Source organism: Phodopus roborovskii, unplaced genomic scaffold (genome assembly GCF_943737965.1).
Source record: "Phodopus roborovskii unplaced genomic scaffold, PHOROB, whole genome shotgun sequence".
Classification (NCBI taxonomy): domain Eukaryota; kingdom Metazoa; phylum Chordata; class Mammalia; order Rodentia; family Cricetidae; genus Phodopus; species Phodopus roborovskii.
The window spans coordinates 28,509,244-28,526,116 of record NW_026126410.1 but is presented as its reverse complement, the minus strand read 5'-3'; positions in this window follow the sequence as shown (position 1 = coordinate 28,526,116).

Below are 16,873 nucleotides of genomic sequence, written 5' to 3'. Positions count from 1 at the left end.
CCAATAAAATGACTAACTTACTGAGATTTTAGCTCATAAAATATATTATATGTCATATCCATGGCTATGTAATCTTTAAAGCACTGAGTCAAAGAAAGATTTGTTGGCATGGAAAATAAACATATTTTTAAATGCATGTCCAATATGTATTTATATGTATGTATATTTGTATGTAAGATGACATCATACTATGAATATAAGGAAAAAAAGGTCAAATAACTCAGTAGAAAATATAGTTGTAGTGTCTTTGTTCATTTTTTTTGTTTTTTTTGGTGTTACCCAGCTCCCAAATATATCACACATAGTGTTTATTCTTAATTATGAGTTCCTGGCCATAGCTTGGAGTTTTTCTTGCCAGCTTTTCTTGTCTAAATTAACCCTTCTACCTTTTCACTCTGGGATTTTATCTTTCTTAATTCTGTGTATTTTACTTTCCTTGTTACTCCATAGCTGTCAGGGTGGCAGGGTAGCTGTGTGGCTGGCACTGATGGTCTCCTTTCTGTGTTCCCTCACTCCTCACTGTTTATCCTTCTATTTATACTCTCTGCCTGCCAACCCTGCCTGTCCTTGCTTGTCCCTCTCTATTGAAAACGATAAAAACAAAAGTTTTTAAAGGTATTTGTTATAGGAAAGAATTACCTTGATGAAAATACTTTTACTATGGACTTGAGGAACAAACATTAAAAGCAGGTATGTTTTAATTTTCCTGTTGTAACAAGATTACCACTTTTACAGCTTGAGTAGAGCTGCTCGTACAATATGAATACTCAGGATAAAAAAAGACCTAGATTAATTATCTCACAAAATTATCCAAAATTCAGTAGCTTGATCGTGTGTCTCCCATTTTACTATCATGGAAATCAGAAGTGCCAACAGATCTAACTTAAGTTGTTGATAGGGTAGAAATTGCTTAGTAAATTCTAAAACAGAATACTTTTCCTTTAAGGTTTAAAGATTTTAGAGTTTCCCAATATTCCTTGACTCATAATCTCTTTCCACTTTGTAAATCATTACTACTAACTATATCTTTTTGAACTTGAACTTTTACTGGTCTTTATTTTAGTTTCCAATGTGTAAAAGAGGTTTAGGCACTTTAATCCACCTTAAAATTTAAATCCCTATAATTGCAACCTATCGTAGCTTATTCATATATCATTTGTATTAATATATGGATGAATTAAAGAGGCAATTCGTATGATTATTGAAGGATTCAGTTGTATGTAAAAGATGTGCATATCTACAGACTTTCTTTTTCCTTGGTGGTAGTGTCAATTTATGAAGATATTTACTGTGAACAACTGTGATATTATGTTATTATCATAGTACAAGAGAAAGTTAAGTTTTTTGTTGCTGTATGAAATATTTACCACATTTTTATTCAAAAAAATTACTTAAGAAGATGTGCACTCAGAAAAGTAGAACACACTAATTGCATAATGTTTGTACCTATAATAAATTATTACATAACTGAGGAAGATGTGTAACATGTCATGTGGACAGAGCTTTCAAGGATGCACTCGAAGCAGTCAATATTGTATCTAAGCCAAAATGAATGAACTAAGCAGCAGATAAAAGGTAATGATAATTGGTTGAAATTCTGGAATGTTTTAAAGTTTTTGGTTTGTTTCTGTTATTTGGATTCTGTTACAATATTATAGGCCCAAGATAACCTACTTATTCTTTAACAAAAAAAGAAAAAGAAAATATATTTCTGAAAGGACAATTTTGTTGGGAGATAATCCATAAATATGTTTTATAGTTAAATCTGTTCTTTTTAGCTTTAGAGATTTTATAAAACACTCTTCAGGAATTTAGTGTTTCCACTCGGCTGCCTACTTAAGTATTTAATTAAACTTTTGTATTTAAATTAGAATCAATCTTATTTTATATAATAATACCAGTTCCTTCTAGCTCCCATCTTCCCATGTACCTCACCTACACACTGTCCCACTCCTTATCCACTTCCCAGGTAGAGTAAGGCCTTCCATGGGGGATGATCAAAGGCTATCACATTATTTATGGCAGGGCATAGGCCCTCCCCCTATGTAGTTAGACTGAGAGAGTTTTCCTCCAGAGGAATGGGCTCCCAAAGTCCATTTCTTCACTAGGAATGAATACTGATTCCACTGCAAGAGGCCCCATAGAGTGCACAGGACTCATAACTAAAACCCAAGTTTGTTGGGCGTGGTTTGACCCAGCTCTCTGGCTGGAGTCCCAGCTCTCTGGCTGGAGTCCATGAACTCCACTTGCTCAGGTTAACTGTTTCTGTGTGTTTGTTTCCCCAACATGGTCTTGACCCCTTTGCTCATCACTCCTCTATCTCTACAACTGGATTCAGGAGTTCTGCTCAGTGCTTACCTGTGGATCTCTACTTCTGTTTCAATCAGCTACTGAATGAAGGCTCTAGGTAGTCATCAATCTCATTATAGGATAAGGACATTTAAAGTAGTTTCTCCATTCTGATTAGATTGCTAGTTGGCATCATCCTTGTGAATTTCCGAATCTTTCCCTAGTGACCAATATCTCCTTAAACCTATAATGACTCTATCTATTAAGGTATCTCTTTTCTTGCTGTCCTCTATACATTCTCCAACTCAATCTTCCTGATCCCTCATGTCCTCTTCTCTCCTCCTCTTCTCACCTCATCTTTCTCCTCCCTCCCTCCCTCCTCTCTCTGCTCCCTCCCTTCCTCTCTCCCTCCCTCTTTCCCTCCCTTCCTCCTTCCCTCATGCTTCCAATTTCTTCAGGAGTTCTTGTTGCTTTCCCCTTCTCCAGCGGACCATGTATGTCTTTCTTAGGGTCCTCCTTGTTTCCTAGCTTCTCTGGAAGTGTGGACTGTAGACTGGTAATCCTTTGCTCTATGTCTAAAATCCATGTAGGAGTGAATATATACCATGTTTGTCTTTCTGTGACTGGGTTACCCCACTCAGGTTGGTTCCATACATTTGCTTATGAATTTCAAGATTTTTGGTTTTGGTTTGTTTTCTGCTGAGTAGTACTCAATGGTATTAATGTTATTCATCCATTCTTTTTTGTTTTTGAGGGACATCTAGGTTGTTTCCAGGTTCTGGCTATTACAATAATGCTGCTATAAACATAGTTGAACAAATGTGTTTGGTGTATGAATGTGCATATTGTTGTATATGCCTAAGAATGGAATTGCTGGATCTTGAGGAAAAATGATTCCCATCTTCCTGGGAAACCACTATACTGATTTCCAAAGTGATTGTACAAGATTGCACCCCTATCAAAAATGGAGGAGTGTTCCTCTTTCTCCTCATTCTCTCCAGCATAAACTGTCCTTGGTGTTTTTTATTATAGCCATTCTGACAAGAGTAAGATGGTATCTCAGAGTTGTTTTAATTTGCATTTCCCTGATGGCTAAGGATGTTGAGAACTTTCCTAAGTGTTCCTCAGCCATTTTAAATTCCTCTATTGAGAATTCTCTATTTAGTTCTACACCCCACTTTTTAATTTGATTATTTTATGTTTTGGTGACATAAATTTTGAGTCTTGAAAGAAAAAAAAAACTAAAGAAGATACAAGAAAATGAAAATATCTCCCATGCACCTGATTAGGTACAATCAACATAGTAAAAATTCCAACCTTATCAAAAGCAATCTACAGATTCAATACAATCCCCATCAAAATCCCAGCACAATTCTTTAAAGATATTGAAAGAAAAATTCTCAACTTTATGTGGAAAAAGAAAAACACCAGGATATCCAAAACAACCTTGTGCAATAAAGGAACTTAGGAAGGCATCACCATTCCAGATTTCAAGCTCTACTATAGAGCCATAGTTATGAAAACAGCTTGGCATTGGCACAAAAACAGACAGACAGACTGGAATTTAATTGAAAGCTCTAATATTAACCTACACACCTTTGAACACCTTATTTTTGACAAGAAGCTAAAATTATACAATGGAAAAAAGAAAGCATCTTCAACAAATGGTGCTGGCATAACTAGATGCTGGCAAGTAGAAAACTGCAGATGGACCCATATCTATTTCCATGCACAAAAATTAAATCTAAATGGATCAAAGACCTCAACGTAAATCCGGCTACACTAAACCTCCTAGAAGATAGAGTGGGAGTTACTCTTGAATGAATTGGTACAGGAGAAGATTCTTCCTGAATATAACACTATTAGCACAGACACTGAGATTGACAATTAATAAATGGGACTTCCTGAAACTGAGAAGCTTGTGTAAGGCAAAGGACACAGTCATTAAGAAAAAAAGGCAACCCACAGAATGGGAAAAGTTCTTTACCATGCCACATGTGACAGAGGTTTGATCTACAAAATACATAAAGAATTTAATTAAACTTTTATGGTGTGTGTGTGTGTGTGTGTGTGTGTGTGTGTTTTATGGTTGTATAATGGATCTTTTGACAGGGAATTCCTTCCAATGGTATAAAACTTAATATCATATTACTATTAATGCCAGATTCCTGACCATAAGTATGCAATTTTGTTGTGTGTTAATTGAGGTAGTGAATATTTATGTTGCACCAGTCATATGTGGTCTCTGCTGCAGTAATTTGGATCTCATATCATTCCAAGAAGTAAGAATGGAATATTTATCAATAGACAAATTAGGTTTCATTCAAAATAGACCATTAAAATACAGCCATAATTGAGGATGATTTTTTCTCAAAGATAAATTTGCCAAATATTTCAAAATTAAGTAAATAAGATTATGAATCATAAACCTAAGCATCCATAAAGAAATATATTATTGTTAATGTATCTTTTTAACTAGAAAGCAGTTATGTAAATAGTTTAAAATTATATTATCCATAAAATTGATAAGATAAAAATTCTTTTTAAAAATTAGAGCAATGTTACTTGGTGCTGTTTTTATCTTTTTATAGTTTATATTTTTAGTTCATTGTTAATTTCCAAACCAAACCTGGTAAAACTAATTATGGGCTTAGAAAACAAAATTAATTTATTCATCTGAGGGACTTATATTAGATCACATTTGGTGCTGCAAAGTTTGATTAGAGATAATGTATTTTTTTATTATTTTTTCTGATTTTGCATAATGATCTCAGTTCCCTCTCTATCCCATCCTGCCTTGCCACCAATGTCCCTTGCCATCCCATTCCCCACCCACTCCACAGAGAGGGTTTGCCTTCCATGAGGGATCAACAAAATCTGTCAAGTCATTTGGAGTAGGGAATAAACACTTCCTCCTGTTTCTAGGCTAAGGGAGTATCCTTCCATGGGGAATGTGTTACCAAAGTCCTTTCATTCCTGGTTCCACTGTCAAAGGTCCCTTAGACTGAACAGGCCTTCTAACTGAGACACATGCTCAAGGTGTCTGGGTTTGTATAATGCTGGTTTCCCAGTCGGCAGGGAGGGAGGGGGACATTAGCTCTCCCTTGTTCAGGTCAGCTGTCTCTATGGGTTTCTGTAGCCTGGTCTTTTTTTTATTTAAAATATAAAATAGTAAAACTTTCAAATAAATTGAGGCTTTTATATAGATTCAAAATCCTCAAGTAAATAAATCTTAAATACAAACTTTTAGATTATAATTTTTATTTGGCATCTTACTGAATTCCTTACATGAATTTCAACAATTTATGATGTAGCTCTTATTTTGTATAAGCTTTGTCAATTTTCTGATGTCACTCTCCTTATATTTGGGTATGTTTAAAAATGATGTACTGATGCAATTATACGGAAATTCATTACAAGTAAATATTGATATTTAAATCTAGTTATCTTCAGCAAATATGTTTACAAAAACTGTATTCCTATAATTTGATTGCATTTATTGATCAATTTATGTTTATTTTGATAAATCATTTTGAGTTTTATGTGACAGAAGCAATTCTAATATTTTATGTATCTATTCCTAAAATCATATACAAGTTTTGCAAACTTATAAACCTATAAATATTATTTTTTCTCTTAGCTTCTGTATACTTTGAACCTAGTTTATATTGAGAAAGACTAATTTCATGGTTTTATCTTTGTAGTATTATATTCTTTAGAGCCTAGGCCAACAACTCAATTATATATAACATGAAATAAAACTTTGTTAGAGAAACATAGTTAAAGGCATTATGAAAAAAAATATTTATATATAAATTTGGTTGTATTGTATCCAAACTAATATTAACTAAGTCATATATCTGATGCTCTATAAAATAAGAAAATCATCAAGTAATTTTCATGAACAAATCAACAAAATATATATAAGAATATAAGAATATTTTAAAGACCACTCTTCATTTTTAATGAGAATAATCCCTAAGAATAATTATGAAAATATATAAATTAATACTAGAAATCATACTATAAATATCTAAAAGTCTTAATTATTTAGTACATCAACTTTTAGAAAACATGCAAGAATAACCATCATTACCTGTTAATGGAAGTAAAAAATGGCACTGTCTCATAGGAAGACTGGTTGATTCTCACAAAACTTAATGTCTTTTCTCACACAATCTAGTAATCACACACCTGTGTAGTTATCCAAAATATTTGACAGCATATGTTCATATTTGCCCTTAATATGAATGTTTACAACACTCATTAATGTCAAGATGTTCTTCAATAATTAAGTGCTAAAGTGGACCATGGCAGAAGTATAAATAAAACAATATTCAGCAAGAAAACACATAAAATATTAAGCCACAAAATGGAAGAATATTGAATTAATATTACTAAGTGAAAGAAAATGAGCTGGGGAAACAGATTCTGTTTTTAAGGTTATGGCATTCAGATAAGATAAAATAATAGACACAATAAAAATAAAAATAAAAGATACTGGTTTTCTGTGTTTATAGAGTAGAGGAATAAACAGGCATAACATAAGGAAACTTCAGTAGTGTTAAATGTTTCAATGAGATTTGAATTATGGATATTTGACACTGTCCACTACAGAAAAGCCCAGAGTACTGTGTCTTATGGGTTCAATGTCGATAAAAGCATGGACTTCAGCCAATAATAGGCTATCAACAAGTTTTCCTTAATTGCTACAAATAAAGGGGAACCAGTGTATCATATGAAACTAGACCTAGAACAATGAGCAAATTACATAGAAGTGTGTTCAGTAACTTCCAACTCATCTTTCTACAAATTTAAATAGTTTATAAACCACAAATATGAGTATTTAAGTGAAAATTTAGACATTAAATATATAAATGTTTTCCTATGGTTGAATAATAAAATGACACTTTTCATTTGAAATTATTTCCATAAAAGAGAATTCTGAATGAATTTCTATTAGAATTAAAAAAGTTAGGCATAGCATGCAAAACATTTATATTTGTCAGTTTATCCTTTGGAATATTTAAGATGCATTCTTTCTGCATATATTATTTTCTATTTGCAAAAATCCAATGTATGTAATTCTATGACATTAAGCATAGAAACAGATATACTAAGAGACATTTTCAGAGAAGAATATATTACAACACTAAGGAAGTATATATAAAATAAGCATATTTTTCTTAGCTCTAGTGTATAAAATATGGCCTCAACAAACTATGGAATGTCAAGAGTGTTTGTGCTATTTCAGAGCTTCTAAATAAAAATGTGTCCAGTAGCCTGTTGGTAATTATTATAGATTCCAAAGCTGAGATCTTTTTAATAATAGTAAAATTGAATGCAATGATCTTATAATATATAATGAATAGCTCAATTTGGCCTGTTACATTTAAAATTTTGAGTGAAGGAACTTAATGAAAAAGTCATACATATTATCATCGCTAATTTCTCCTTTATAAGTAAAACTACAATAAAGCTTATAAAGTAAAAAGTTAAGATTATAATAACATTATAACTTATAATATTCAAACTTAACAAAACTACTCAATTTTTTATCATTTGCCCATGATTAATTGACAGCTACTAATGTATGGAAAGATAATCACATTAAGTACATTTAATTATTTTCATATACATGTAATAGATAACACATGTATTATATTACATAATATATTCTTAGGGAGTATACATACTAGAGCATATATATTAGATAACATATAAATATTAGAGAAATACATATTCCTTAATCCAGAGTCCCATTATTAACAGTTGTCTATGATATCATGTGATAATACTTAGTTTTTATTAAAAGAAGTAAATCATAATAAAAATGTTTTCAACATCTATGGCAACCATCAGAAGGTTATTTAATTGGCACTAGTTACTATACACTATGCTGATTTTTTTTAATGTATCTTTCTATGATTTCAAATTCTACCACAGGAATTATACTGTCTGAAGGTTTCTGTATCTCTGTAGCTAAAGATACCATGCCCTGATTTATTTTCCAAAGCACAGAAAACAAAGAATAGGTTCAAGATTGTCTCAGATACCAAATTAAGTGGGAGGTCACTGATCTGTGGAGGTCCCTACACTTTGAGTTCTTGTGTTACAAACAATATCATTAACTAACTGGAAACAAAATTTGAAATATAATGTAGGAATATGATTGTGTTTGAAATAGCCATCTTGTAGCCAGTAATAAGCATCAAAACATTTCAGAGAGAAAAATAATCATACACCATGGCAAAATAAGGCAAAACAACACAGTATGTCCAAATGAGGCAAGTGCATCACAATATCATGTTTAAGTAAGATGCATAAACCATCAAACCAAGTCTAAATAAGGTGAATGTCCAGATATAGCAAATGAGATGCTTTGTCTTCTTTGTTTCCATATTAAGTATCTAAAATACCAGTGCATTTGTTGCCTTGGGGAGCTTGCTTAACTTTTTTGGCTCTTAGTCCTGCCCAAGACAAAAAACTCTTCTTTCATCAACTGAACTGAGTTAAATTTAGTTTGTGTAAAGTTTTTCTTTCAGCACATCAAAGTAGAATATCTTCAACAGACTCTCATCTAACCACAGATGTAGGAATAAACCCACATAGATTTTAAAAAAGCTGATCCTTGTTGAGATCACCAAGGCAATGCAAAGCTTCATGAGCAAAGAAATTATAAAATGTGGCACTTTCAGAGTGGCACATAGATATTGATGCTGCATTTTTGCTACTAATTTGATTTTTTCATATACCTCATGGAAATTAATCATTTATTAAGTTTTGGCCAATATAAATATCTTCCAAGAATATTGTTAAATAAATTCAATTCACTTTAGGAGATATATATATATATATACATATATATATATATATATATATAAAATATGGAACACAGGTTATATAGTATCTAGACACATAGCATAATTTAATGTTTCATTGACAGGGAAACATTTTTTTAATTAATACCACAAGGGAAGCAGCTGACTACTGTGTGTTTCACTACAATACTGTATTTGGGGAACACAATTAGCCTTATTGCTTCTGTTTGTTTGTTTGTTTTCTTTTGTTGGTGGTACAAGTGTGATAGGGTGAACCTGAGAGTAGTAGAGAGTGTGATCAGTTCACTTCATATGAAATTCTCAAAAATTGATAAAAAAAATGATAGGTTAAAAAGTATATATAGTAAAGGAAATTTTGAACAAAAGTACATTAATTGATTAGTAAATATTTGCACAGATAAAATAGTAAAAACTATGATTTAAAAAGATAGTTTTACCAAAAAAAGCAAAATTAAGTTTAATTTGAATCTTGTATCATTTGTGTTATGGTTAGAAATGGGTTCCGACAAATGCTCTATGATGAAGCCCTTAAAGCCAGTATGACTCTCTGGGAAGAGGACCATTGAGAGGAAATAGTGTAGAATACATTTTAGGATAAATAGAAACACCATATATCTCTTATATATAAATATACATAAAGGGATTAGAGCTGGACAGATGTCAGAGGTGTAGACAGGTAAGAAAGTCAAACACAGATAGACAATGAAAAAAAAGTTCTAGCTTTTGCCTCACTCCTTTCATATTAGACAAAGACCTGGGTGGCTTTGTGTCGCTCCAACAATGTCCTTTTTGGTTGCTGACATGTCCAGGCTAATCACTTATGTTCAAAGGCTGAACTTGAACACGTTTACCTTATATGATCCTATCAGCCTCACTTTTTAATCATAATTGAACAGTCCAAAAATTGAAGAAAGGATACTTATGCTATACCACTATAAGTCCATGTTTACTTAAATGCTATAGGTCTAATAACTTCCCTTTGTTAATCTCTCCATCATAAAGCAGGTGAATTGAACGCAATTCACTCCACCAAAACACTTAACCTTACCCCTGCTTTGAGCCATCTACTTTCTAGAGCAATATCTCCACTCTGCATAGTCTTTTGTCCCGTGGTCTGGTGGTGTGTTGTTTGTTTGCTTGTAAAATCAATGTTTTACCAGTTGCTGCATTCTGTGTCTGAGATTTATCTACAATTAAATGATTTAACTGATTAAGAAAATTAACTCAATCCATATCTGTATGTGGTCACAGTAACATGGCAGGAGTATAGCTCTGACAGTAATAAAGCCTTCAACAGTAATTAAACTATACTTACCTCTCCCAGTTCTCAATAATTTTTATTGGCTAATCTACAGAGTCTGTAATACATTCTTATAAACAGACTAATAAAATGTACAGATAAAATACAAATGCAAATTATGGTATCCATAGATATTTTATTCATTTTGAATATTCTCTTTAATGCTGTTATTGTTTTCCAAATGAGAAAATTTGCTTCTCCCTCAGGCAATAAATGAAGGACAAGTTCACTTATGAAATACCATTGCCCATTCTACTAACAAATTTAATATTATTGTCTTAGTCACTGTTCTATTACTGAGAAGAGACAATTTGGCAGAAGCAATACTTGTAAGAGAAAACATTTACTTGGAGTTTTGCTTTAAGTTCAAGGTTAGTTCATTATCATCATTATGAAGGAATGACAGGAACATGGTGGCATTCATTATGCTAGAGAAGTAACTGAAAGCTACCTTCTTGTCTACTGACAGAGAAGGAGAGACTAGACTGGCACTGAGTTTTCAAAACTCAAATCCCATGCTCTGTAACACACTTGCTCCAACAAGCCCACACCTAATCCACATCTCCTAGTTCTTCTAAACCATTCATATAGGTCAACTCCTTGGTGATTAAGCATTCAAAGATATAAAACTATTTGGGTTCTTCTTATTCAAATCACCACATTCTACTCTGGCTCCTCTGTAGTCGAATGGCCATGTCATGATACAAAAACAAAACAAACAACAAAAGAACAAAAACAAATAAATGAGTTCAGTCCAACTTCAGAAGTCTCTCTAGTCCATCAGTCTTAGAATTGTATAAAAGTGCAAAGGTCATAGTCTCTTCTGTGACTCAAGACAATATCTAAATAGCAACAATGTGTAAAATAAAAATAAAAGGGCAGATCACTTACTTCCCATACGCCAAGACACAATATCCATTACCATTCTAAAATGGACAAAAGTGAGCACAGTGAAAAAATATTGAAACAAAGAAAATCATAAAACCTTCAGGGCAAATTCCAAATTCAATATCTCCATGTCCCAAAACAAAGGGCTCTTCAGGTCTCCAATTATGTCATCAGTGCTGACTACCACAGACTGCTCTTTTGAGCTGCTTTCACACCTTGTCTGAAGTTTTCCCTGGCAGGTATCCCTTGACTGTGGCATTTCCAACATCCCAGAGTCCCAAATACAACCTAGGTTCAACAAAGCTAGATGTCACACAATGTCATCTCTGATGCTCAATTCTGGAAATCTGATACACAATTATTCTTTCCAGGTTTCCATAATCATGAATGGAGTTTCCCAAACCCTGTCCTCATAAACTTCACCCTTAAGTCATAACCATGTGGCTGTAGCAGGCACACTTCTCTGCTTGATGTAGTAGAAATACACTCACATTGAATTACATTTGGATCAGCTTTCTGGTATTCATGGCTTCCATTAATTTCTATGCATGAATTGAAAGCTTATCTTGATGCTGTCTTGCCTTGAACTCATCACTCCCTTTATTTATTTAGCATCTTGCTGTTTTCTTTGCCTTCTTATCTTGAACTTTTTCAAAATAGAATTTAGTGCCAGTAGACTATTTTCAGGTGTTTTTCCTTATAAATTGCATATTTTGCATCTTTTTTCTACTTGACCCTTTTTACTAAAGATCTGCATTAGAGTGCCTTCATAATGCAACCGATAATAGGTTGTATTAGAGTCTTCCCTGCAAATGCCACTAATCCTAAACTCAATTTATTCCCCAGAAAATTTTGAAATTGGGGGCAGAAAAGAGCAACATTCTTTTCCTAATTTTCAGGAATGGTCTCTAGACTAACAACTAATATTTCCACTTTCCTAAATCTCCTAAGTTGTGCTGTCACTGTACTTATTACCTTCAGCAACTCTTTTCATTGTTCTATAGAGATGGCACAGTAAACATGGACTAAAATATTCAAAACTTTGTTAATAGAGTTCCAAAATCTGTAATGCACTGCCTAGTACCATGGTAAGAAATGTCACACCCAATACCCAATAACCAAGTCTTGTTACCAACTTATGTATTATTCAATATATATACATTGTGGAGCAACACTTATAAAAGAAAGCAACTAACTGGGGCCTTGCTTATTGTATCAAAGGCTTAATCCATTATCATTACAGTGGGCTCAAGGTAGGAGTAATTTGGCCTTCATGGCACTTGTATAGTACCTGAGAGCTCTGAGAGCTGCATCCTGATCTACAGTTGGGGGAGAGAGAGAGAGAGAGAGAGAGAGAGAGAGAGAGAGAGAGAGAGAGAGAGAGAGAGAGGGAAGAGGGAGAGAGATTCCTTCTCTCTTTAGAAACATCAGAGCCCATTACCAGTAGACACTTTAGACACTATCTTTTTCTATTTTTTTTTCTTTTCTTTTTTTAATTTTACATATCAATCACAGTTCTCTCTCCCATTCTCCCACAGACCCTCCCAATCCATCCCCCATTCATTCCCCAGGGAAGGTAAGGCCTTCCATAAGGAATCATCAAGGTATGTCAAATCATTTGGGGTAGTACCTCTAGGCTAAGGGAGTATCCCTCCATGAGGCGTGGGCTCCTAAAGTCCAGGATGTATTTCTCCCACAATGCCATAATTACTCCAACAAGCCACACAGCCTAATCCTAATGCTTTTAATGCCTTCAAACATTTCCATTTTCCGGTGACTAAGCATTCATATGTAAGAGATGGTGGGCCATTCTTACTCAAACTACCACATTATGAATGCTGATAACTTTGACAGCAGAAAATATAAAACAAGTGCATCTATGTAACTGTACCTATCATTTTAAATTTAAAAACACATCTACCTTTTTTTGACTCTTTGTGATAGCTTAAAACACAAATACATCGCATGATTACAAACTCAATTTACATAAACTGTTATTTGTTTACACATTTTAGTACTTAGAACCTTTAGAACTTTACAGTTAAGATAAGTCAGAAAACTGACACTATCACTATTTCACTTTATGCTGAGGTTATGGCAAGTACTCCATTTTTTAATGTGGTCTTTGAAAGCTACAAGGAGAATCTGCTTTTTCTAGTTTCACTATCCACATTTAATAGTTAAGTTTTTTCACAACTGATAGATGTTAACTTCTTTAAAGTGAAAATTTGCCATGGCAAATGCATCAGGAAACAACTAATGTTTATTTATTTATTTTATGTTGTGGAGCCAATCATAAGGAGATTCAGTCTGTTGTCAATTAATATTAGCCTTTTTTCCCCTGAAATATTAAGTTGTATGAGGAATCTCAGTTTTCCAGTTGAGGAAAAGTGTAAACAGTTTTCTGGTGGCTTTATTTCAGTTGTGTCTAGAAAAATCTAGCAAAATCCTCCTAAAATGTCTTGCTTCTGAAGTATCATGAATTAATGCCCATTACCTCAATTCCTTCTGTCAAGAAGCCATATTTATAATATATATATATATATATATATATATATGGTTTCACATTATACAAACCTTCTAGATCTGTGAAATTATAGGATTTTTGGATTGTTTAGCTTTCATATCTTATATCATAGATCCCCACTAATGCTCTGAGTTACACACAATCATCTCTTACTTAATACTTAATAAGGATCTTACTACCAAGCTTCTTTATAATTACTGTGATTAAAGTTCTCAGAGAGGTGGATGAGTGACTAAAAGCATGCATTGCTTTGTGAAACAACATTTCCTTCCCAGCATCTATGCAAGCTGGGTCACAACTACCACTGAATCCAGCTTAGTGGAATCTGATACCTCTGGCCTCTGCAGGTAGCTACTGCATGCACACACAAACACACATACCCACACACACACACACACACACACAGACGCACACGCTTGCACGCACACACACACACTCACACACACACAGGGAGAGAGAGAGAGAGAGAGAGAGAGAGAGAGAGAGAGAGAGAGAGAGAGAGAAACTCACCCAAACACAAACTTAAAAATATCTATATAAATTTACCCCAATACTCCTCTAGCAATGTTTTTCCTATTGTCTCTGTGAGAGATTCCTCTAAAACTAACAAGGAAATAAAATTCTGAAATTCTTATTTTTAATCCTTCCCATCTTCAAAAATACTAAACTGACTGTTTAATCTTTTAAAGTGAGTCATTTTTTCTAACAAGCTCCAAAGGAAGTGTAGCCATAAGTTAGTAAACATTAATATGACTTTCTTTGTTTAAAGGCACAATTCCAACTCAGCAAAAGTACCTATTATTTTAATTAAGATTATGCACAAACTCAACAAGGTTTATATGTGTGTGAAAAGAACTAATGAAAAAAAAGGGGCCATCCATTTGAATTAGAGCACGGAGCAGCATATAGGAGGTTATGGAGAGGTGAAAAGAAATGGAGAATTATAATTAAAGTATAATATAAAAATAAAAACAACAACAAAAATATTTTTCCTTTAATTTGACCATGTTTATACTCTCCCATACCACTGTTTCATTTCATCTACCATCCCTAAAATCTGTTTGCAGTCACATTACTTCTGTCAGTCTCCTTCAAAGGTCTTCTTCTGTTATGCTGGATTGCACTTAGAAGAAAGAGCTTATTTGCCTGGTCATATTGTTTTACATAGATAATTACTCCAAGAAGAATAGAAGCATAAAGAGGAGCAGATGTATTTTTAAAATTGTCATGTGTCTAGGAAACCCAGGGATCCTCCACTGGCCTTTTTTTTTACCTCAAAATATATAGAGGAAAACTTCACACATAAATTTCATAGAGTTTGTCAGTGAAGAATACGTTTAAAATAATAATTATAACCAGAGAATATCAAATTATACATAAGGCATCCTGTTTTCTATGTGTATTATAAAAATGAAGTGTTAAAGCTGATCCTACATTCAAAACAGCTGGACAAAACAGCCCTACAGACTACAGCCAGGATATCTGAATCTTCTTCGAATCCCCCAAGGCAGCGCCCCTTACCAGCAGGAAGTAGTTTGGAAAGAACGACGCCCAAATTCCCAAATATTGTGTATAAATGTTTGTTTTCATTTAATTGGACTGTTATATAAAATTAAATAAAATTAAAAAAATGAATGTTAAATTTGCAGACTTTTCAGTGTCTGCTTTTCCGAGATGTCAAGGCTCCTTTTGATTTAATATATAAAGTATATATTTAGATAAAACATTTTTTAATCTTTTAAGAATTCCATCAATATATGCACTCTATCTTGATCATATGTGCTTTATTCTCCCTTCATATCTAGACTTCCCTTTTCCTATCTTCATTTTCTTTAGTTTGTAAACCACACAGTCCAATTAACGGTACTGTAATTATTGGCTTTGTAGAACTGTATTGGTTTAAAAAGAATGGTCCCCACAGGGAGGTTGTGGTGCATGCCTTTAATCCCAGCACTTGGGAGGCAGAGGCACAGAGATCTCTGTGAGTTTGAGGCCAGCCTGATCTACACAGTGAGTTCTAAGACAGAGAAACCTGTCTGGAAAAAAAACCAAAAAAGAAAAAGAAAAAAAAAGTCCCTATATGCTACATATTTTCTTGCTTTGTCTCTAGCTGGTGAGTGTTGTTTGATAGGATTAGGAAGTACAAACTTGTTGGAGTAGGTTTGTCCTTCTTGGACAATGTGTGTTATGGTGGCAGTCATTGAGGTCAAAAGCCCAAGTGTTCTCTCTCTCTCTCTCTCTCTCTCTCTCTCTCTCTCTCTCTCTCTCTCTCTCTCTCCCTCTTCCCTCTCTCTCTCTCCCTCTTCCCTCTCTCTCTCTCTCTCTCTCTCTCTCTCTCTCTCTCTCTCTCTCTCTCTCTCTCTAAGGATCTTGCCTGAGGGTAAAGCTGTAAAGTGCTCAGAAGTTACTCTTAATCCATGCCTGCCTGCATACTACCATGGTTCCAGCCATGGTAGTGATCATGGACTAAACCTCTGAAACTATAAAGTCCACATCAAATAACTTTTTAAACTAAAGTTACCTTCCTCATTGTGTCTTTCCACAAATATAGTAACCAGAACTAAGACAGAGTTATCTACTAGGAACCTCAGTCTTAAAGAGCACTGACTTAGACTCTTCTAGAATCTTCCAGTTCTTGAGAGTTTCTTGGCTAGGTGATGTGGACAGTGTGTGATCCTCTCCTACAATTCAGCAAAGCTTATCTTGTATACTGCTTTGGATTAGTGAGTACAGTGGTTTGTTCATGTTCAGAATAAATTATTTCACTATCACCTTTGAGACATTTGTCTCCTATAACCTTTTCAAGTCTTTTCGTTTTCATACTGATCTCTCTAACTTAAGGGAAGGAGGTGTGAAAGAGATGTCCCATTTGTGCTTGGGTACTGCCAAATACAAATTGTGCTTTCAATGTTGACCAGTTATGAGTTTATATGTTACTTAAACTAAGACTGTTCTCAGGTGAAGTCTGATACTTATACTAGTCTATGCATAGAGACATATGAATATAGAAGGCAGTTTGATACTAAC